Source organism: Camelus dromedarius, chromosome 30 (assembly GCF_036321535.1).
Source record: "Camelus dromedarius isolate mCamDro1 chromosome 30, mCamDro1.pat, whole genome shotgun sequence".
NCBI classification, from domain to species: domain Eukaryota; kingdom Metazoa; phylum Chordata; class Mammalia; order Artiodactyla; family Camelidae; genus Camelus; species Camelus dromedarius.
Window position 1 is genome coordinate 18,084,486 of NC_087465.1, and position 24,197 is coordinate 18,108,682.

The window sequence follows — 24,197 nt, forward strand, 5'->3', positions numbered from 1 at the left end:
GTGTGGACACACAAAAACCTTAGAGAAGACTGAATGAGAGCCCATCCCGGTGTCATCTTTGTCTGCATTTTCTCTCTGGTTCTCCCTTGTAACCAGATGGACAGGGAAGGAGCCCACAAGTCCATCCATATTGTTCCCTGGGAAGAATTCTCACAGTGCTTTCCCCTTGAGTTTATTCATGGAATCTGGTCTCTTGGACCCACCTTTTAAGTACAAGCCAGAGGGTAAGAATATGCTGATGGATGGTGAGTGAAGAAGAAATCAAGCAGGATGAGACACTTCAGTGCCCATGGGTCAAGGGCACCTCGCTGCCTTTTTTGCCTCTACCTGTATTTGTGGCATTTGTGGAGTTAGGAGAGAAGACAGGAGAGGATGTGGTGATCTCTGCCAGAGTGGGGAGGAGAGGAACTCTAGTAGAAGGAAACAAGCAGGAGAGGGATGGGCCAGTGCAAAATCATTGCCATGCCCATGAGGACAAAGAAAGTGAAACAGGATAAGGTGATCTAGTTAGGTTCAGAAACAGAAAGGGGAGGTTTTGAATCCTCCTCGCACATAGTTGAGGTGATACAAAAGGAATACACATGTAGTAGAAAGAAGTTCTGGAGTTGGGTATCTTCTGGGAATGAACATGCATTAAGGCTATGGTTTCAGGGAGGGGGGGAAAAAGGGAAAGAAATTCTGAAAGAACACTGAGAAGTACTTGGCAGGTCATTGGATGGAGGTTGCACTGCCCTGCTCAGTAGAGTCAAGAATCATTCCCAGATTTCTTGCTCTAAAGTGGTGGTTCTTGGCTTTTAGCATGCATGAGAGTTACCTGGAGGGCACAGTGGTACTGCTGCTGCTGATGCAAGGACCACACTGTAAGAACCATTGTTCTGAAAGACCATTTGTCTTTGCTGATAGAGAAACTTCGCTCTAATAGAGGGCAGTATAGGAGAAAACCAGTTGCTTGGCTTCAAGTCTATCAAAAACTCATCATGAGATACTGAGTACGTACCTTTGAAGTGAGCTAGGCTCCTTCGAATGATAAGAACTTTGTACTTTTCTAATTAATTCAGGATATATGTTAAATTCCTAAATTGAGTGACTTGAATGTTGGGATGGTTTTGTGGATTGAGGTAATGGTTTGATGTTTAAGAAAGTCATTGAAAAACTATGGATTTTCCAAGTGAGTTTCCCATGGGAAGGGCTCCATAGAGAAGAAAGGAAGCCATTGTTTCCCTGTCAGATGAAACGTTCGGGCCTCTGAAGCCCAGATAAATGAGCAAATAAAGATAAAAGCATAAAGAAAATCATCCTTCAAACCTACAGAGGCAAAATAATTAAAACCTAGATGAACATTACAGTGGTAATAGTAGAACTTAATACCTATTAATTATATGAAGAAAAATTGTGTTCCTCCAGGGTCCACTGGTTTTGTAGTGAACTGTGATCCACCCTAAATATGTGTATTTCAGACCCAGAACTGTGCTGTTTAGATGAGTAGTTCTCAAACTTTAGGGAGCATCAGAATCACATAGAGGGCTTCAGAAAACACAGATTCTTGGGCCCCACCTATAGGGTATCTGATTCTATAGATCTCAAGTAGACTCAACAGTCTGCATTGCAAACAAATTCCCAGGTGACACTGACGCTGCTTGTTTGGGACCATATTTTAAGAATTGCTGGTTCAGATCTGTCATTTACAACTTGGCCACATGATAGAATCATCTGGGAAGCTTGTCTTTTTTACATCCCAATTCTTATACCACACCTCCAGCAATTAAAATCGGAATCTCTGGGGCTGGAACCCAGGCATCAGCAATTGTCTGGCATTCTCAGGTGATTCTGAAGTGGAGGCTTCCTACTTAGAGCGGTAGCTCTCAGTCTTTAGCACACATTAAAATAACCTGGAGGATTTGTGAAGCCACACAGATGGCTGGCCCCACTTCTCGAGTTTCTAATTCACTAAATCTGGGTTCGGGCCAAAACTATGCATTTCAATGAACTTCCCACCTGATGATGCTGTTGGTCCTGGAATGACACTTTCAGAACCAGGGGTTAGACCAACTTCAACCCTGGCTGCACTTGAAATCTATCTGGGGGATCTGGTGAAAAACACTGAAGTTAGTCTCCCCCTATTCCTCCCCCCAAAAAACCAACAAAAATTGGGCATTGGGATTTAACTCATCTGGGATGACATCTGGCATAAATATGCTTTTCAAGTTCCCCAGGTGATTCTAATACACCAAGACTGAGAATCACAGTTAAACCAAGCAAAGGCAGGGATGCAGTGAATGCCTCACCTGCAGTGTTTGCGGCTTGTCTGGCTAAACAATGACCTCTTTCAACTATATTCCAAAGATATTCCTGCTTTAATCATTATATGGAATCTTTGCTTCAGAAAAATGCTGCATTGAAATACGTGGAAGATTATGACAATCATTTCTGAATTTGAGAAATAACTAGGTTAAGCCAGGAGGAGATTCTCCCCGCCCTTTTCATTGCTATAAATACAACTTACTGTCTGCATTTTTTTAATGTCACATGGTAACCCACCCCTTTGTTGATCTGCAGCTAGTCATGTAAACAGAAACATTATAACTGTTATTATAAAAGCAGTTTCCTATAAATGAGAATTTATGCTTATATCTAAACAAACTTGAACCCTGATCAAACACCCTGGCTCCAGGAAAATAACTTTGGGTTTGGACAACACAAACCAGAGTAACATTCTACTGCCAGTTAACGTTTTTGAATATAGAGGGTCATTTTTAATCACATAGCATGAGAATAACTTGTCTGGTACAGACAGAAGCTGAGATTTGGGGGTGGGGTGGGGATTTGGTTGGGGAAGTAGCAGATAGAAATCAGCTCTTAACTAGAGCATCCTTGGCCAGTTCTATGATATCAGTCAGATAAACATTTGTAAATAATTACTTTCGACTTCAGTTTTCACTGGAACCAGTGATACTATTGTGTTTTAGCAGCTGATTTAGTAAGTTACCATTCATGACCCTTCAAGAATGCAAGTCCAGATCTTACACCCAGAAAGGCTTTAGCAATTTAGCACGGGAAAAGCTGAGGAACCACTTCACATTCACTAGAGTGGCTATAACAAAAAAGACAAACAGTAGCAAATACTGGTGAGGATCTGCACAGACTGAAACCATCATGCATTGCTGGTTGGGAACTGACCGCCCCTTTGGAAGCAGTTTGTCCATTTCTTTAAAAGTTAAACAGAACTTGACCGCACAACAGAGCAATTCTGCTCCTAGGTATTGACAACCAAGACAAATGAAAACACATTCACGCAAAAGCTTGTGTGTGAATGTTTATTCAGAATGGCCAAAAGATGGAAACAATTCAAATGTCCATCAACCAATGAATGGATAAACAAAATGTGTTTATAGTCCATGCATTGGACTATTATTCAGCAATAAAAAGGAAGTACTGATATGTGCTGCAACCTGGATGAAACTTGAGAACGTGCTGAGGAAAAGGAAGCCGTCACCAGAGATGACATGGTACATGACCCCATTTCGGTGAAATGTCTAGAATGGGCAAATCTATAGGCAAGGAAGTACATTAGAGCTGGGGAGGGGAGAGGGAGGGAGGGATACAAGAGAGATGAAAGCTAATGAGAGGGTGTTGTTTTGTTTTTTGGTTTTGTTTTGGATTTTTGTTTATTTGAGAGGATGAAAATGTTCTAAAATTGACTCTAGTGATGGTTGCATTTATCTGTGACTATACTAAAAACCACTGAATGGTCCACTCTAAGTGGGTGGATAGTCTGCTATGTGAATTATGTCTCAATAAAGCTGTTATGCGTGGAAGCGCACTGGGGAACGTCAGAAGCCTATTTCCATCAGCCTAGCTGAAATAACCTTGGACAAGACCTCTGGGGGCACGCGCACGGAGCTGCTTGCCGCTAGTTAAGGTGAGCGCCGGCTCTGGGTGCTCTCGGGTGTCGCTGCTCTTAGACCCCGGCCGCAGCCCCTCGCAGCATCATGCGGAAAGGGCGGGGACCACTCGGCCCAAGTAAAATCAGATCCAAGCGCGTCCCCCGCGGCGTCCCGGCCCCTCGCTGCAGATGTGCGGCGGGGTGCCTGGTCTGCGGGGCGCCTGGTCTGCGGGGCGGGGCCGCGCGCTCCTAAGCTGGCGGGTCCCTAAGCTGTCGCAAGGAGGCTATCTGGTGACCGTCTTTCTTCCCTCTCTCTTTCCAACGAAGGGTAACTGGCCTCCCGCGTGGTCTGGCAGGAGCTGAGGTTCCCTGAACACGTTTCCCGTTATTGTGCGCGGACGCTCAGAGGGCGCAGAGGAGCGGCCAGGCCCACCGGAGGGACGCGGGACAGGGAGTCCCCGGGCGGGCGCCCTGGCCGCGGCTGGCTCCCTCCCTGGGCGGCGGGGGGCGGGGGGGGCCGGGGGGGAGGGGAGCTGTAATTGTGGCGCAGCCCTGGTTCCCACGCTCCTATTGTTGGCAAATTTGTTTCCAATTCCCATCACGTGTGCTAATTAGTTAGCGCTGCTGGCTGGCTGGGAGGCGTGTGCCTGGCCTAAAAGCAGCAAGATCACTTCCTGTAGGGAGCCGGGCAAGCTGAATACTACGAGGGGCTGCTTTCTCTCCCCTTCTCCTCTGCGCCTCCTTCTCGGCCTCCCTGCAGGGTGGGAGTGGGAAGGGAAGGGGAAGAAGTGCTGATTGCGGAGTAAATGTCACTGAATTGCAATCGCAACCAAAAAGCGTGTGTGTGTGTGTTTGTGTGTGTGTGTGTGTGTGTGTGTTTGCGGGACTGTTGAGAGGAGAGAAAGGGCGGGAACATTGGAAGAAGCAGGATTAAAGGAGAAAGTCTCCTTAAACTTCTAACCTGATTAAGAAATGCTCTACAAAATTCCTTTCGCAATTTTGTTCAGTGAGTCTTTCCCAGACTGGGACAATAGAGGAAAGGTGTTTTAGTGTGTTTATTTTATTATTAAAAACAACCTATTTCGACGCGCGGAGTAAAACAAGCTCTTGCATCACTGTACAATGGGGGGGGGGGGGACCGGAGGAGTGAAACACAGTGAGTTGTGACTTTTGAGTCAGCGGCTTGTCCTTGGACTCAAGCGTCTGAGTTTCATGCACTTTGGTGCTAAGCTTTTAGAAGGGGTGCAGGAAGGTGTTAGAGACCACTAACAAAGGACAGTAGTAAGCGTGACAAAATACATGGGCCTAATTTTTTTAATGTGCTTTCTAATATGAAATAGATAAACAAGTTTCTGTTCTATAGCACAGGGAACACTGTATTCAATATCTTGTAGTAATGAATATAATTCATTCATATAATGACAAAGAATATGAAAACAAACATGTCTGTATATGTATGACCGAACTATTATGCTGTACACCAGAAATTAAATTGATACAACATTGTAAACTGACTATAGTTCAATTAAACAAACAAACACATAATTTTTAAAATGTGTGCTGTCTGTGTTTCTTGGCTTTTTGTGGGTTATAAGATTCAGTAACGCTTCCATTCTCACAATGGAAGTCCCCACTTTGAAGATACCATGTTATCCATACTTCTCTTGAAGAAGAGGAAAGCTGACTTTTGTAAGGACTCATTGTATAACTTTATATGCCGTAATCACAGGGAGAAATTTCTGCCCTTGCCTTGGAAAGTGGCAGAGCAGTGGAGAAATAAGATCAAGGGTAACTGCATTCAATGTGCAACCGGTAAGGATGTTTCGAGCATCTCCTATGTGCCAGGCACTTGGCTAGAGCTGGAGATGGAGAGATGAAACACCCAGAACCTATCTTTAAGTTGCTTACAAATCTAGTTGAGGAGACAGATAAGGATGGAAACCAATAATTAAGGCTGACTCAGAAGTGGAGGTCTGTATTGGGGACCCTGAGGGCCAGAGGAGGGGCGCCAGATCCAGGCAGGGGAATTTGGGAGGGCTCTTAGAGAAGGGGTGATTCATATGACACTTCAATGACAAATAACAAATGGCCGAGAGAGGAAAGGAGAACAGGGCATTCTGAAGAGGTAATGGCGGGTGGGGGAGGGGCAGAGAGTGGGGAGAAGGCCTCTGGGTCTTGATGGAGTGTGAGGTGCTCTGCAAACTGATGTGCGCAGCTGCAGCTTGGGGCTGGGGGTGGGGATAGGATCATGAAAAGCCTTGTTGAGGCCTTCGGACTTAAATCTTCTGCAATTAGGCTAAATAAAGTAAAAGAATAAGATAATCAGATTTGTCCTTTAGAAGGATAACTCGGGCAGTAGTTTGGAGGATGGATTGAAGGGACTCATAATGCTAGAGGCACGGAGAGGAGATTGGGGACTGACCCAGTACGAGACTGAAATTAGGAGCCAGGTGGAGACAACGGTCCAGGTTGGAGAGATATTTAGAAGGAGGAACTGACAGAACATGGGAACCAAACTTACTTTGGCAATAAGCAACTCAGAGGAGTCTGGGACCACTCCAGGCTTCCATCTTATACAACCAGGATGGATGATTGTGGGAGCCACCGGGGTAGAAAACTTGGAGGACAAAGGACAGGTTTGAAATGGAGTAAGATGATAAGTTCAGTCTGGGCCATATTGTGTTGTAAGTGACCGTGTGGCATCCAAGTAGTAGTATCCAAGAGGCAGATGAATAGATAAATGAATATATAGTCACATATGGATATATTATGATATGGAGCTTAAATGGGATAGGGTGGGCCTGGGTGGGAGAGGTAGCAATAAGGGACAGGAAGGCAGTGTGTTTGCCTCTTACAGAGGTCACCCTTGAGTAACTGACTGCCCCCTGCAAGTAATTTCAAGTAGATACGCTGCAGCAAAAGGGACTCAGGAGGACTGTAGGAGTCCACTTAGATGAGATATCTAAAGTAGTCAGATGCAGAGAAGCAGAAAGCAGATAATGGTTGCCAGACTTTGCAGGAAGGGAGGAAAGGGGAGTTATGTTTTAGTGGGTACAGAGTTTCAGATTTGCAAGATGAAAAACTGCTGGAGATCTGTTTCACACCAATAGAGCTGTACATTTAAAAATGGTTAAAATGGGGTTTTTTTCATCACAATAATTTAAAAAGAGGGTGGGGACTCAGGAGGGAAGGAGATAAGAATGCTGTCAGCTTCCCCTGAACAGCACGAGGAGGAAATTTTACCTTCTGTTAATGCACTCTTGCCTGTCCTCGATGCGACGGTTAAGTGGGAACAGACATTTTAGAATAGACAGTATGAATCAGGAGCCTGAAAAATGTTTATACCCTTTGACCTACCTATTCCACTGCTTCAAATCAATCGTAAATAAATCAAAAATACTGGGGGAAAATGATTGAAAATACTATATTTTAAATTCATGTTCCATGATAGAAAATAATCAAGCATAGTAAAATACAATGAACCCGTTAAAATTTTTAGAATTTATAGCAATGTGGGAAAAACTTTAAAAATTAAGTGAAGCAAAATTCAGGACACAGACTTGTATTTCTACTTTGATCAGAACTATATTAAACACAATCTATACACAGAATAAAAGACTGGAAGAAAATATATGCAAATGTTTATAGTAGGTATTTCTGGCTGGGGACAGAGATGATTGTTTCCCATTTACTTGTCTACATTTTTCAAATTTCCATATGAAGCATATTATTTTATAACGGGAAAATTACCCGACAATAATTTTTCTCATTAATTTTTTACAAAAAATTTCTACCATTCCTTTGACTTTAAAAGAGGTGATTTGCATTTAGTTCAAAGCTGCAACAGATGGTTACAAAACTGATTTATAAATGCATCAAAAGCCAAAAGGAAGGAGAAATCACCTTCCAGGAACAATTTAGAAAGACTTTGAAAATTCCTTCATTTGAATACCTGTTTCTTTTTGCTGCTCTTGTGTGGGAAAGAGGAGGCAGGAGATCTTAGCATCAGGAAGTGATGTCGAACAGTTTAGCTGATTATAAGTGCTTGAAAGGCAAATTAAGGCCTTCCCTTTAATTGGATGTAATCGGCTAAACAAGGTAATAGACCACCTGTGACTGAGATGGAGCCAAGTCCCGAGAAGCCCTTGGGACCACAAATGTGGTGCTGACCTGCCCGAAGGTCAGCCGGGATGGGCTTTTGATTCCATCTCGAGTTACACAGGCAGTGTCACAGAGAAACAGTTTAATCAAAACCCAAGTGTTTAAGATTTGTTTTAGAATATATCAACAAAAAGAAAAAAGGTATGGCATTTTTAAATAATTTATTTTTTTTTAATAATCAATAACCAAGCAAGCAAAGAACACTTCCTGTATGCTAGGTACTTTTGTAAGCATCTTTTTTATAATGAACTTGCTAACCAACCTATGAGATAGATTCCATTAGTATCATAATCAAACCCGCTTTGCAGATGAGGAAATTAAGACACAGAGTAAGACAGACTTGAGGTCACGCAGCCTGTAGTGGTAGAGCGGGACTCCAACAGGGGCAACTTGAGTCCATCATCTACGCTCCTAATCACTACCTCATGCTGCTCCCTAAGATCTCATTCAACTTATGCTTGTGACTTGTGAATTCCAAACACAACGTAGGCTAGACCTCGCATTTGGAGCAAATGTCTGCCATACACTCCTATCTCCTCATGGTATCAGAATAATCACAGAAGTAGCATTAGGGAGGTTAAAGAAAAAAGCCCATTAAAGATTGCATCCTCAAACCTAGAATTACCAAGAGACAACATGTCACAAACACCCTACTCATACGCCATCTCACTTGAGCTTCAGGCAAGATGCTGTGATGACTTAGTGAGGGCAATCAGTTGAGTGCAGAAAAATGTTCACAAACAGTTTTGCCACAGTGTAGGGGGACTGTCCTTACCACAGCTAGGACAGCATCTGGGTTGGCGATGAAAAAAGCTCCTAGAAGAGTGTTTAGCTTCTTGGGTGCATACTCTTCTCAACTGAGGATGCATCCTCAGAAATTCTCCAGTGACCTAAGTACCCTTTGGACTGGTCTATGAAATGAAAAGAAACATCAGGATGCCAGTCTAAAAATAAGCTTATCTTCTCCCCAACCCCACTCTTCCTCCCAGATTCCTTAGTCAGTAAAGGGCGCTCCCATAACCTAGTTGCCTAAGCTGGTGGACATTGTGGTTGGCTCCCTAACATCCATTCTACCTGCCCCCTCCCCCAGCCCCCTCCTCTGAGTCAGCCGTGGTGACCTCATCTCCCGTGCTGTGCTAGTGACCGATGGGTTCAGGGGTGGGCAGGTCTAAGTCAATCCAGGACAAAGAAACCTGAGATGAGGCTTGTTTCTGACTGCTCAGAAAAAGAAGCCAATTTCTCCCTCCCATCCCATGTGAACAGACACACACCCCTGGGGAAGCCAACTATTGATGTGATGGGAAGCCAGCCTCAGGATGAAGCCAACACTGTGGATGGCAGAGCAGAAAGACAAGGGATGCTGGGGTGCTGAATGTACCAACCCTAAAGCGGGTCATACCCTTAAGTCTTCTATTGTTTGGGAGAATACATTTCCTTTGTTTTTGCCAGCGTGAGGAACGGTGTCAATTATGTGCAATGGAAATCATTCTCACTGATGTATTCTGCACATCCGAACAATCATCAAGTCCAGTCTGCTCTTCTTAAATATTGCAAAACCCACGCACCTGTCTCCATCCCCATTACTAATAATAATCTCATTCAGGCCACCGCGGAGGTCTCCTCTGAGTTACTGCAAAGCCTCCTATTTCCAAAATCCCTTGGTTCATTTAAATAGGACTGAAAAGAAAGAAAGAAAAAAGTGTGGAAGGCTGAGGCTCTGGGGGGCACAGCAAAAATTGCCTTGTCTAGTCAGCGGACGGACTTTGAGTGAGTGCCACCATGCCTCAGCCCATCCTGAAAAGCATAGCAGGAGGCAAACCTCCATTCTGAGCTCCTCTAACCTCTGGGTCTTTCATCGAGGGGGCTATTGAGACCACCTAACCGCGGTCTTGTCACTTCGCTCATATCCTTATCTGTGATCTGTCCTTCCCATAGCTTGTCTGCTGCCTTGGAATGACCCCAAATGATGCATCCTCAGCCCAGGTTATAGTTGTCTCCGGCCTCTGGACCTGGACCAGCCTTTGTGATTTGGCTTCACTCGGATACACCAGGGCCATCTAGCCAGGGAACGGGGTTATTTCCATCAGTCCTAATATCAGTTCAACTCTACAGTTGTTAAGCACCTGCTCTGTTCTGGGAACATTGTAGGCCTTAAAAGGACAAACAGTGACCATGTCCTGCTGTCTCCACCCCATAGCAGTGCTATGACACATAGCAGTGCTCGAAATATTTAAGAGAATCAAAGATACAATGATGGGGTGAGGGTGGGGGCCGGAGGTTGGGGAGGGCACAGCTCAGTGGTAGAGCACATGCTTAGCATGTACGAGGTCCTGGGTTCAATCCCCAGTACCTCAATTAAGAAAAAAAAAAAATAAAGATAAAAATGACAAACATGTTTTAGACTGAACTCCAGCAGCTCACAATCTATTGCAGAGATACACACAAAGTCAGTCTGCTGAGAGGTTCACTGGTCCACCTACAAAATGCAGAAATAAAAATAATAACATTTACTGACGCTTCCTGGACTCAAGGCACTGTACTAAGAGCTTCGCCTTTATTCACCTCATCGTCACCATGACTCTTGACACATGCACTAGCTATCCATATTTTACAGGGGAGGAAACTAAAGCTCAGAGAGGTCAAGTGAGTTGCCCCAAATCACACAGCTGATAATGTGGAGAAGATGAATTGGAGAATGGAGAAGAGAAATATTTATTTAGCTGGGAATCTGAAAAAGCATCAGGGAAAAGTGGGTTTCGAGCTAGATCCTTGGGATGGGTAGATATTCAACATGCCGGGGGTGGGGGATGGGAAATATATGTTCTCAATGAGGGAACAGCATGAGCAGGCTTCCAGCTGGAGACTGCATGGTACGTTCAGAGGACAACAGATAGCCCCACAGGGCTGAGAATAGGGTACGCCAGGGAGGTGGCTATGGCGGGAGTTGAGATGGGATGGATGGTTGGTAATTCAACTACAGAGGGTCCCTAATGGCCCACCCAGCTTTCAGTCTCTCCTTTTCCCTCATAATTTGTTCTGGAATCTGCCAGCCCTATTCAACCCAAGTACTCCAGGTGAAATCTACTCTACACCCACATACAAGGTAGTTCACGGTTTACTTAAACCAATCAACACGTTTCACTCCCCTGCCCACAAAGATGGGTTCAAGGTTGGGCCTGTGACCAAGGCCTATTTAATCAAGTGAATCTATGATCCTTGCCCAGCCCTAGGACAGAAAGAAATTTCAGGGGGAGGGAATAGCTCAGTGGTAGTGTGTGTTTAGTGTGCAGGAGGTCCTCAGTTCAATCCCCACTACTTCCACTAAAAAATAAATAAAAACCTAATTATCTCCCCCCACCAAAAAAAAAAAAAAAAAAGAAAGAAAGAAAGAAAGAAAGAAAGAAAAGGAAAGTAAAAAAGAAATTCCAGAAGTCGTTATAGCTTTAAGGTAACAGAATGAATGGGTGCCTAAAGATACTTACAACAGACTGGGATAAAAATCAGCCAAATAACCAAGCACAGATCTCTTTGGGAATTCTCCTAAGCCTCATCATTCTCACAACCCAGGTGCACTGTATCCCCCTTTCCTCCTCCAAGGGGTGCCCCTGCGGAGCCCTGTGCTGTCAGAGGGCTGAGTCTCTCTCCAATCTGTCTTCTGTGCTTCTAGTGGGAGGTCTCCAGGGGCTTCCCCGCCAGAATCCACACCAGAGACTGAAAGAAAAGGGCAGAGCTCACATTCACACCTTCCTTTCCCTGGTCACCAGTCCCATCAGGTCCCCCGACTGCCACGTGGCACAGCAGTGCGCGCACAAAGCCAGGTCCCCAGGGGCTGGTGCCACCTCTGAGGAGAATCACGGTGTAGGAGGACAGTGGACTTTCCTGCTCGGGTCAACGTCCCTTGAACCATATAAAGGAAACACTTCAAGGCACTGGCCTCCCAGGAAAGGGCCCACTCCAGGATGTCTCTTGTCTTTTGTTTGCCCCTAACTACTTTTAAACTACGCCCAACGTGCCAGACTCTGGGGCACTAGAAACACATCAGTGGTAAATAAAAACACCCAGTGCCTGCCCGGGTCTGAGAGCTGGGGGTGATGAATCAATCCTTCTGCTAAGTTTACGCACCCTCACCAGTGAGGGAGCCAGACCTCCTGCTTCCTCGCTCCGGGACCTGAAGGGCATTTCTTACTTAATTAACACTAAGATCTAATGCTAAAATGCTCATCTTCCCCAGCATAACACTGTCTAATAACATACTGATTGGATATTTTTTTCTACGGGGAGGGGCAGTTAGTCTGATGCCAAGCGTCGCCTCTGTAAACAAACAAGGAAATGACTCCAGTGACATTCTTTGGATTCAGATTCTGTCTGACCAAAGGGGACGAAGAGTAAGGGTTGGGGGTGGAGTGGACTTCATTTTCCGGATGCCCTGAGCTCTGTGGGCATTTTAGAGGACAAGGGAGAGATATACTGACGTTTCCTGGGTGGGACTCAAGAACATCTCTTGATTAACTTCACACTTCTGAGACCAGCCTTTGTAATAGCCCCGAAGCAAATGATAACAAATTCCATTGTCACAGAGTCTGAATCAATGAGCTTTTGCTGAATGTCTGTGTTGTGGGTGGAGACGCCAGACGCTGGTTGAGGCGGAGAGACTGGCTGGAGGTGGCTGCTCTCTCAGTCCTCTGACCTTCCGCCCGGTGCGGTTTGGGCGCTCAGGGTTAACAGGCTAAACCAGCACGAGGACAGGGCATCCGTGCTCCCTGCACAGACTCCAGGCTCCCGCAACCAACTCACCGGACACAAGGCCCACCCCAGCGAACTGTCCATCCTACTCGGTCTAAAGCCCAGGGGCTGTGGTTTCAAAACTGATGGCCACAGTCCACTCAGTTTCATAGGTTATGACCAATATTTTTTAAAAAGAAGAAAAAGGGCAGCGTATAGTAGGAAATATCAGAATGCATTGCACAAGGTAAAGGTCACTACTGTTTTATGAAACTTTTGTTCCACGCAGGCAGGAGGTGGGTGGGTGACAGGTCCTCACCGCGGGCTGGGTCACGACAGCCAGCGCATTTCTACCGAGGACCTTGGTCAAAGCAGACAAGGGTTGAGGTGTGCTCTCTGTAGTGTTCAATCCTCCCCTTTTCCATTTTGCTCTTTTTTAACACTGCTTTCTCAGTGTTGCTAAAAACAGTGTGTTTCGCTCTTCATTTTCCCACCATCATTTTCCCTAAAGCCATCATCAAGTCTCTGTCTACCCCATCAGGACCTCACTTGCCTTGTAGAGGTGACTTCAAGACATACATTGCTTTGAAAGATGAGAGCAGCCGAGGAAATGTGTCGTTCACAACATTCCAAACATTTTGCAGAACTTAAATTGATCTCACACACACACACACACAGACACTTTTCTTTTTCTGGTAAAGGTAGCAAATGGTAGATTGATTTTAGGATCTGGCCTAAGGTTCATCAGGGTCCCATGCATCTTGGCATGCTCCATTTCTAGGCTTCTAAAACTCGGCATAGTTGCAAAGGCCTCGCGTGGCGGGTGAGCTGGGTGACCACACCGCCCTGCAGCTTGTGCAGTGGCTGAAACAGACCCACTCCCGGGGCCTTTGCTGCCGCCAACGGGTTAATCCTCCCTGAGCTGAGCTGGACATGGTGTGAACCACAGTCTCCCCCTCACAGCTGTCTGAGCTTTTCATGAATCTGACAAGAAGCATTTCTGTCTGACGTAACCCTCACCTGTTGCAACGTGACTTCGCTTCATTCATTCACCGTCAGACCGTCAGGGGACAGTTCTCGAGCCCGTGCAATGGGCTGACCAGTGCAAGAGGCTCTGTAGAGCCTGGGGTGCAGACACTCACAGCCCAGCTGCAGGGACAACCCACTCCCAAATCACACGCCAGGTGGTCACCCGTGTAATAAAGGCGGTGGGCCTCTAAGTACACAGGGAGGGGACTTACAGGGCTGGGCCTGGCAGGGGTGGTGTGGCTCCCAGCAATGCTGGTTAGGATTTGAAGCTGTGGAGATAGAGTCAGAGAACTGTTGGTCTCTTCTTCCCAAGAGTAACTTTCCCCAACCTTCTTTTCAGAGTCTTGGTTCAATATTCTCAATTAATTTCTTTTAATTTAAAAAATATGTTTTATTTTTAGACCCTTTTTTAGGTTCATGGCAAAACTGAGCAGCAGGTAGAGAGATTTCTCATATACCTGATTTTTCTTTTTATATCCAATTTTTATCCCTTTCATCAATTTCGTCGTTGAAGCCTGTCTATTTTCTTTCTCCCTGTGCACTGCATTAAGTTCTATGAAAACAGGAACTTCATCTGTTTCCTGCTCTCAGCAGCTATCCACTAAGTAGAGAATATTTGTTCAGTAAATGTGTGCAGCCCATTTTCTCTGGGCTTCATTAGGCTGAAATGGGGACCAGGGCTAATGTTTAAAATGAGCTCCAGGTATGAGCACTGAAACAGACATCTCATTCTCGCCTCCTGTGGTAATATCTCATCCCCACCAGGTCTCTCCAGCTTATATCTCAGAGTTTCTGGAGATGTCTTTCATGTGCTCTGGAATGAGTTGCAGTGAATGCAGCTACCTCACTGGAGACCCTAACAGGCTGCAGAAGTCCTGTGGTCCCCTACCCACTCCATGCATCAAAGCTGTGGATGTGAGCCATGAAGAAGGGGAAAGAACGTCTCTTCCTCCCCGTGTGTCACCTCTGTTACACAGGTTGCAAAGCCACGTGGCTTTGTGTCTTGTATTTGGAGGATCTGTAGTGAAAATACTTCTTCTCATATTTACTTAAAGCTCCTTAAGACAAGGGGAAGCATTCAGAATCTCTTATCTCTGCAGATCATTGAGACTTTGCTATTGAGCTCAACTTATTACCCAGACTCTTCCCTAGAGTAAGGGACCCCCACCAGGCTATTCAGTGTCCCCTGCAAAAGGGACCACTCTGTTAACTGGCCAGCTGTTACTAGGCACATATAGATTCCAGCGGTGACCATGTCCAACCTTGAGAACCACTACAAAAATCTCTTTTAAATAGAAACTTGGGCTGGTATAGAAAATTAGCATGAGCCTGACCAAGCCTATATACACGCCATTCACTTGGGTGTGGCCAGGAAGCTCAGTGCATCCAGATGACGTGGCCAGTGGCTGAAGCCTGTGGAAGGACACTTAGCTTCTCTCTAAATGGACATTCTGCCAGTTGAGCCAAGGCAACTTTGAAAGGGAGTGTGGTCTGAGTGGGAAAGAATGTGAAATATATATATGTATAATTGAATCACTATGCTGTACACCAGAAATGAACACAACACTGTAAATCTACTATACTTCGATTTTAAAAAAATTGTTTTGAATAGAAAAATAGATAAAGAGAAAAATAAAATGTTTATGCTTGGGATACTTCAACATTTAGATGTAGAATGGAGGTGAGGAACCCAGCAAAGGGGACTGAGGAGGAGCATCTAGGGAAGTGATACAAAAGCCAGCAAGCTCTGAGAAAAGAAATGTTTTAAGAAGGAGAGTCATCAGCTCTGCTGAGTGGTGCTAAGAGGCTGGGGAAAATGAGACAGGAAGAGGCTGTTGGGTTTCGCTCATTGGATGTACTTGGTTATCTTGCTAACAGCAGTCTCAGAAGAGAGGAGAGGCAGAAGCCTGATTTGAGTGAGACCAGATCACTTGGGGGGACTCAGCAACCAGCTAGAGGGCAAACCCTGGAGGAATTCTAACATAGCGTTGAGAACACAATGTAACGAGAAGGATGCTCTCCTAGGGTAACTATGAGAAAGGACAATCATTTAAGTGAATTAACTGATGTACTTGTTTAATTTCTAGTCTCCCTTCTCCAAGGTGGCACCAGGCATTGACAACTTTCTGTACTGTGCTGAAAAATTCCACATCTACAGCTAACAAACACAGTGTACAAGTGCACTAGCGATAACACGCAAATGAAAGTGCACCGGGTGTCAACAATGAACCGAAGCATGATCTCAACTTACTACCTATTCTTCACAGAAAAATACACCCGACAAAGGAAAAAAAAAAAAACCTTTAAAATCACATCTTTTTTTTCCATTTCAGGCACAATTTTTTTTATTGTTTTGTTTTGTTTTGAAATCAATAAGAGAAACTGAATCCTAGAAGCCGCAGTGATCTAAGCAGCAAGCAAAATCACATCTTTAATATTGGATTAAAGGAGAAATAAAATTTTCTTTCTTGTATTTAACTCATTTTCATTCAAGATACTATTTCACTCCATTGCCTAAAGTGTAGGAGAGGGGGTAATAAATGCCAGTAAGTAGTAAATACTAAGGTAAATTTTTAAAAATATTTCTCTTCTATGATAATCAAGTCAGACAAAGACAAATATCATATGATATAAATTATATGTGGTATCTAAAAATAATGATACAAATGAACTTATTTCCAAACCAGAAATAGACTCACAGATGAAGATAAACTATGGTTACCAAAGGGGAAGAGGGGAAGGGAAAAACTAGGAGTTTGGGATTAACATATACAATAGATAAACATATAAAATAGATAAACAATAAGGACCTACTGTATAGCACAGGGAACTATATTCAATAGTGAAAAAGAATCTGAAAATTTATATATATATACATATATATATATATGTATATATATATCTGAATCACTTTGCTGTACACTTGAAACTAACAGACTCTAAATCAACTATACTTCAATTAAAATAAATGAATAAATAAAAATGTTTAAATATATATATTTCGCTTCTAAAAAGAAGCTCCTCAGCACAGTAGAAAGAGAGTCCTGGTCAAGGAGCCAGGAATTCTGATAAATCCAGGATTTGGGTCTTACCCTGTTATTAAGTCATTATGTATTCCTAGGCACGCCCCTCAGAGGCCCTTTTCAGCTCTGAACACAGGCAGTATTTTCCTCTCTCTCTCTTATCTGCACCGCAAAATTCCCTTTTCTAAGCTTTTAGCAGTAAATGAGCACTTTTAGCCCCTTATTACATGAAAGTATGTCATTTTTTTCTACAAAAAGAAATACTTTAAAACATTATATACCTTAGTGATCCTTCATGTATTAAATCCATGAGAAGAGATAAATTTGGTTCACTGCTATAAAATAAATTCTCCTCCTAATTATTTTGTCTATTTGTGCAATTCAAAATGTGAACAGTACAATCATTTGTATTTTTGGTATTCACGTAACATTAGTACTTCATAACTATGAATCATGCTATTAACTGTGTGTATTGTGATGTTATCTAATTCCTGTCATTTGCATACTACACAACTCATCTTAAATTGTCAAAAGATTAAAAGAAATATTGAAAAGTACACTGCACATTTCCATCTGCAAAGTGTGGCATATTTGAACTTCATCTTTAAATATATGTAGGAAAGATTTTTTACTAAGTTAAGTATATGGAAACCATTCCCTATTCAGTCAAGTCAACAAAATCCAGGAGGAACGCACAACTAACTCCATGCAATAGAAAGATTATAAAATTGTTTTATTCTAGACAGAAGGAAGACTTTTTTTTTTTTAACACTTGGAGATTTAGAAGTCTTTTTTCACAATCTAGATTTTTTATAAAGAAACCTAGGGGAAACAGTGGTGGTAAGGTTTCATTTAAATATGCAAAAGCAAAAAGATCGTGGAATGAGGATAATAACGTCTGTTTATATAATATTGGAGATCATTAATCATGTGAATCTTTGAGAAAAGCAATAAAAATGCATGATACTGCAAAGTAGCTTTGGTCCATATTTTTAATACTTGGATTCTAAGGAGGGTTGGCCATGACAGTGGCCATCCAGTGTGTAGAAGTTCATGACACCAATCCCACAGAGGACCCCACCTCCCGCCAGGGGCAAAGCTGTTTAAGAATTATGCTTGTTGTAGAAGTGGTCATGGAAACTGTCTTTTGGGAAATGATACACAGCTTTAACCATAGTAGTTTCTTCTGGAGGCACGAGAGCATTATTTTCTTCTTTCACAATAATTCATTCTAAACCAAGAAGCCATTTGGGAAGAGGAAAAACCCAAGAAAATTTATTCTATTCAGATGGAGAATCATCAGCAAAGAAAACAGAGTTAACAGCAGATTCATTTTTAATACTTCTCAGGTGGACCTCCCTAGACGGTTTGCTTTCCCAGTATTTCACCCAAATAAGTGCTTGTGCTCTGGGCGTGCTGATCTGTCTACAGTGCTTCGCAAAGGATCATATCCCAGACCAGGAGCACCAACATCAGCAGGGAACCTGCTAGAATGCAACTCCTTGCACCCCACACCAAACCTACTAAATCAGACCTGCTAAATCCAGTCCAGTGTGGAGTCCAGGGACGCATATTTTAACATGTCCTCTGGATGATTCTGTTATACGCTGAGTGTTGAGAACCACTGGTCTCCCTGACTCTCACTCCATTCATTTTTTCCTTCCTAATAATGCTCTTCCTTCGGCCCTAAGCATCTAACTAGACCCCATTCCTCCTCAAGCCTGGCCCAGCTGTTTCTTTGAAACTTGACACCTCCCTTACTTGAAATAACATTTATCATTTACATGCCACAGTTAAATATTACCTATATCTGAAGGGATTTACCCATACCTTGTCTTATATTGTCCTCTAAATTATTTCTTACATATATTTCTTTAATCCCTTTAACTGACTTGAAACCTGCCTCTTATAGGCAGGAATTACGTCCTTCACAGTCGGTCCTCCATATCCCTAGGGTTTGTATCCATGGGGTTTGCAACCATGGATTCAACCAACCACGGACACAGTGGAGGACCAACTGTATTCATTGTCCTTCACCTTTTCATATAAGGGACTTGAGCATCTGAGGATTTGGGTATCTGCAGGGGCTCCTGGAACCAATCCCCGCAGATACCGAGGGGCAACTGTACACTCTTACTTCCCACAGCATCTATCAACATTTAAGCCTTTGTTCCTTCCCCTTACAGGCCCTTTTCTTCTTCCCACCAACTTCCTAGTGTCCAAATTCTACCTATTTTTCAAGGTTCTACCCAAATCTCATTTTCTGTGACCTGGCTTTCTCTCTACATAGACCTATTTTTCTTCCTTGGAAAAATCATAGCTTTATATCTTTTCAGTTTTCTGCTTCATATTACAGTCATTTGTTCATGTCTTCTCTTGCTCATCACTGAAGATGGAGATAATTGTTCTAAACCACACTTTTGAAAAACGGGGAATGGGGAGAATAATTTAGCATGCTTCAGGGCATGCATGTATAATTAGTTTATTTTCCCTCAATATTGAATGAACTCTGATTTTTTGGTAATCCGACTATTTACATAGGAAGTAACTCTCACATTTCAGAGAGACGCAGCATTTCTCCTAGGCGCATCGGGGGTCTGGAACAGGGGTTGTGTGCTGGAGACAATTGCTGCAATTTGTGTGATCTAATAAGTGGTCTCTGAAGATTAGACATGTAGTAACGGGAATCTGCAGGAAATCGAGCCGTAAGGAAACCAGGGCGACTTGAAGTCACATGGGTGAGGAAGAAAAGAGCCTCACCCCAGGGTAAGGACCAGTAGCAGAAGGTTTAATTGTTACCATGTCGCAGTGTGAACCCACTGTGTTGCTGCCTGAGCTAATGGGAACCCGATGCAGCTGGCTTCCTGCACTCCCCAGTCCTGACTTCAAACACAGCAGCCCATCCTGCAGGACCAGGCAGGCTGGAGTCCCAGGTTTATTTCCTCTCTAACAAAGGAGTGCCCACTCCACCCTCATCAGCTAAAATAGGCTGCACTGGGACCATGGTAGGGCTCTGGGACCAACCCTTCTGTTTTTCCCATTTAACACTCAATTCTAACTCCCCGACCCCCAACCTTGAAAGTCTTCCAGACTTAGTAGCCCCCCCCCCCCCCAAGAGCCTCTGTGTTTGCTTACAGACCCAGGAGCGAGAGAAATCTCACAGGTCGCTTGCCAGCAAATCCCACTGCGCCAAACAGTAGCGCAAATCAGGTGGCCGTACGTGTGCGGGGAAATCAGGTGCTGAAGCTGCATCACTGACGGGGATGGGCAACACCAGGAAAGAAAGTTTGAGAGGGGGGCCTGAAACCTTGCAAGTCTGGTTCTCCTGTTTCTACCTACATCCATCACTTCCGTTTCACCATGGCTCCTGACAGGGAAATGCCAAAGTGTCAGGCAAAGAATCCCTCCTGTTTATGTGACTGGAAAAGTGTTTACAGCCTCTGGTGTTTGGGGTCAGACCCAAGCCCCAAGCCCCAAGGCAGGCAAGCGTTATCCCAGGGCTATTCTGGAACATCAAGCTTCCTGAGCTCCTTTTCTGATTTCAGTTCCCACAGGCAGCTTTGGTGTTTGTCCCTTGCTGAGATTTCTAAAGTTCCCTTCTTTCCACAGCGCTTCTCGACATGCAAACTCCACACGAGGGTGAAAAGGTAGGTGTTTAAGATAGACTGCAACAGCTGGGATAAACTGCCTCTTAAAAGGCCGTCTTAATGAAATGCATCTCTTTATATTTGAGGCATTTGTAAGCAGAATGGGAATGCAACTTGAGAAGATTATGTGATAACCAGACTATATCCTGTCGAGAGAGAGTGTTTCTCTAATAACACAAAGATGAGCTTCTAGATAGACTACCAGATAGCTGTCTTCCGCCCAGAAGCTCCCATCATAAATCTTCACTCTTACTCAGGTTTTCTGTAGATTTTTTGAGGATAGAGCTCATTTCCCTGGAGAGACAGGACTAAGGAAAGGTCTGGAATTTCTCCAGTTAAAAAAAGCCACCCTTCTGCTTAATCGACATTTGTTCCATCAGAATCAATATCCTGCAGAGAGCGGTTTTCATTGTTCTAAATTCTGTTCGCAGGAGGCAGAGCAAAGATACGGTTCCTGATAAAGACTTGCTGAAGAGGAAATGAAAATACTCCTCAAAATAGTAAAAAAGAAAAAAAAGAAAGAAAGGAAGAAAGGGGGAAAAAAAGGCTCCCAAACTCTCCTATTACAAATAAGCTTCCTTTTGTGAGCTATTCTGCCTGGCTTTGCACTCTGAAGAAATCTCAGTAACCTGACAGTGAAACACCACCTCTCTTTCCAGCGTTATCTATTTTTTTCTCACTGAAAGGGCTCAGCCATTTACTAAGCACCTAATAAATCATCGGTCCTCTTTGAACCTTAGTTTCTTTATCTTCGATACTACTTCCCCACGTGGCAGGTTGTAGATGAGGTAGCGTGTTTGCAATGACCTAACCCATGGTGGATACTCATAGTATCTTCCCTACTTCACTTGATTTATCTACAGAATGGAGAGAGGGTGGGTGGGTATTTGAACTGGGTTCAAGTTCTGGCTACTTTATTTTTCACGAAGTGGCCCTAGACAAATCCGCTCACCTGGCATCTTCCCCAAATTCCGATCTCATCTGTAAAAATAGAATAATGATACCTCTCCTCATTTTAGGAAGGGCTTAGGAGAGCCAGATGAATGATTTATAATACTTGTAATAGGTATTTGTGTATTTGTAAACTGTCAAGTACGTAAATCTTGTTAGTTGTAATCATTCATCTTCTTCAGAATCAGATAAAACAAATCAAACACTATTGAAACCACAAATATACTTAAGAAATCAAACAACAATGTTTATTTGATAGAAAACAATTATTATTATCTTGCTCTAGCTTTGACTTTTTTTTTTCTTTTTTGTTTTCTTTTTTTTTTTTTTTTCACTTTTGGCTCTTTCCAATGAAGGCTTTTATGGAGAAGCTGTGCCCGCTGAGATATTCAAAACACAGACTCTTGTGCTACAAGGAAGAAACCCAGAAAACTCAGGTCGCTTGAAGTTCAAAATATATGGATACTCCAATAATGTCTGAAACCCCATTTGAGTGGAGGATGAGTGGTGTTCACGGCATTCCTCTTTCTCTGTTTGTGCTTCCCTAGCTTCCTGAGAGGGGTGATGGCGCTCGGAACCAGCGTAGGTGGAACAGCTGGAGATCCTTCTCGCCTCCTGGTGTCACAAGCTTATCAGTGTTGATGGACAGAGGACATGAGGCCTTGCCTGCCTTGCTGACCACACAGAAAACACACTTCTCTATTTCAACTTCACTTAAAACACTGAAATATATAGGAAGCAATCAATGCATTAATGTCACTGGATAAATTCCACCCCTAGACCCCAATATAACCTAATTTCTATTTTTTACCCAATTCTTGGGAGCACCAAAGTCCAATGCAGTCAACTTTGGATCATCATGAAAAGAAATAGCATAGATCCTATGAAAATTATCGACCTACAGAACCCTCCTTTTGACTTATTTTAACTGCAAGAGGAAGAGGAAGCTAGAACAATCTGCAAATTGAAGAATGCACGTATTCAATAAAGCGAATACATATGATACAAGTGGAACACACACACACACACAAACACACACACACCACAACTTACTGATTAGTAATTTTGGAAGAAGCTAATCTCTCTAAGTTTGGTTTTGGGATTGACTATTTCACAGATTTCCAAATACATATTATATATATATGAAATGTGTGATAAGGTTTTAGTAAAACACATTGCTTTTATTAATGTAATTTACATATCAAGTGAGAAAATGAACATAACCCAGAAGAAGTCTGAATTCACTTCTTCATTATAAGATTCACAAGTAAAAATTGATGAATTAATTGTTTATTCCATAAATCTGAAGTGAGTACTTACTGTGTACCAGGTGCTGTGCTCAGTATTGAATATGCATTGATAAAGAAAACAGATATGGTCCCTACCCTCAATGTTGACATTCTGATATTAAAACAGGTGGAGGCTATAGCTCAGTGGTAGAGCGCATGCTTACTTACCATGCATGAGGTCCTGGGTTCAATCCCCAGCACCTCCACTGAAAATATAGATAAATAAACAAACCTAATTACCCCCCTCCCCAATAAAACCAAAAACCCAGCATGTGCAACTTTACATCCTTTGATCTAAGGAAAGAGAAACTAGTATAAGAAAACTATGTCTACACTCATCGTAACTTCCACTCTATCCTGGACCAACGGGTAAAAGTCTCCCTGGTCACTTGTCAAGGCAAATGGGAGGCTGTCAGAGCAGCAGCCTGGCATAGCCATTAAGACTTCAGCCTCTGAACTTGTTTACAAAACCAGAGCAGACTCACAGACATAGAAAACAAACTTTTGGTTACCAGCAGGGAAAGGGGGGCAGGAAGGGATAAACTGGGAGTTCAAGATTTGCATATACTAAGACTATATATAAAATAGATAAACAATAAGTTTCTAGTGTGTAGCACAGGGAACTATATTCAATATCTTGTAGTCACCTTTAATGAAAAAGAATATGAAAAGGAATATATGTATTTATATATATGACTGAAACATCATGTTGAAATTGACAAAACATTGTAAACTGACTATGCGTCAATTTAATAAAAAAAGGAAAAGACAACAGCCTCTGGAATCAAACTGTCTGGGGTGAATCCCGACTTCTCTCTAGCTGTGTGCTCTTGGGTAAGATACTAGATTTCCTGGCAAATCTGTAAAATAGGGGATACACTAATACCCACTACATAGGGCTGTTGTCATGATTAACGAAGTCAACAAAGAAAGCCATTAGGACAGTGCCTGGGAAACAGCAGGTGCTCAATAAATGTTAGCAAATCTTATTTATATCTGACCTCATCTCCCATCATAACTCCATATGCAGACCAGGGTCCAGGCAAGATGGCATCCATTCTGAACATGTGCCACAATTTCCCTTGCCTGCCCTCTCCCCCAGCCTCTCTATGCTTTCACACATGGTGTTCCATCAGCCTGGAGACCCTTACCGACTCTTGTGTTCCCAACAAACTTTTCTTGTACTCAAATTGCTTCCACTGGGAAAATCTCCCTACCCTTGACTGCCAATAGTCAGGTGCCCCTCTGCCCTGCTCAACTAACAGTCATGCATAACTCTAACCCTCAGATGAGCACCCTGGTTCCAGAATGTTGACTTGTGTGTCTCATTCCACCAGATGGGGAGCTGTATGAGGCTGTAGGAGAGGAGCAATGTTTGCTACATGAACAAACGAATGAGGGAATAAACAGAGGAAAGGAAGGAAGGAAGGAAAGAAGGAAGGATGTATCAATCCTTGGAACAACTCATTGGGATACATAATTGTAACCAGGG

The 24,197-nt window shown here is 43.3% G+C and overlaps 1 non-coding gene across 1 annotated transcript; it reads left to right on the top strand.

Moving 5' to 3' along the window:
• The first annotated feature begins 22,834 nt into the window (after positions 1–22,834).
• Positions 22,835–22,911, top strand: TRNAS-ACU (transfer RNA serine (anticodon ACU)). The gene is given in 2 exon segments: positions 22,835–22,871; positions 22,876–22,911. It is a non-coding gene; the product is annotated as a tRNA-Ser (tRNA).
• Positions 22,912–24,197: the final 1,286 nt, after the last annotated feature.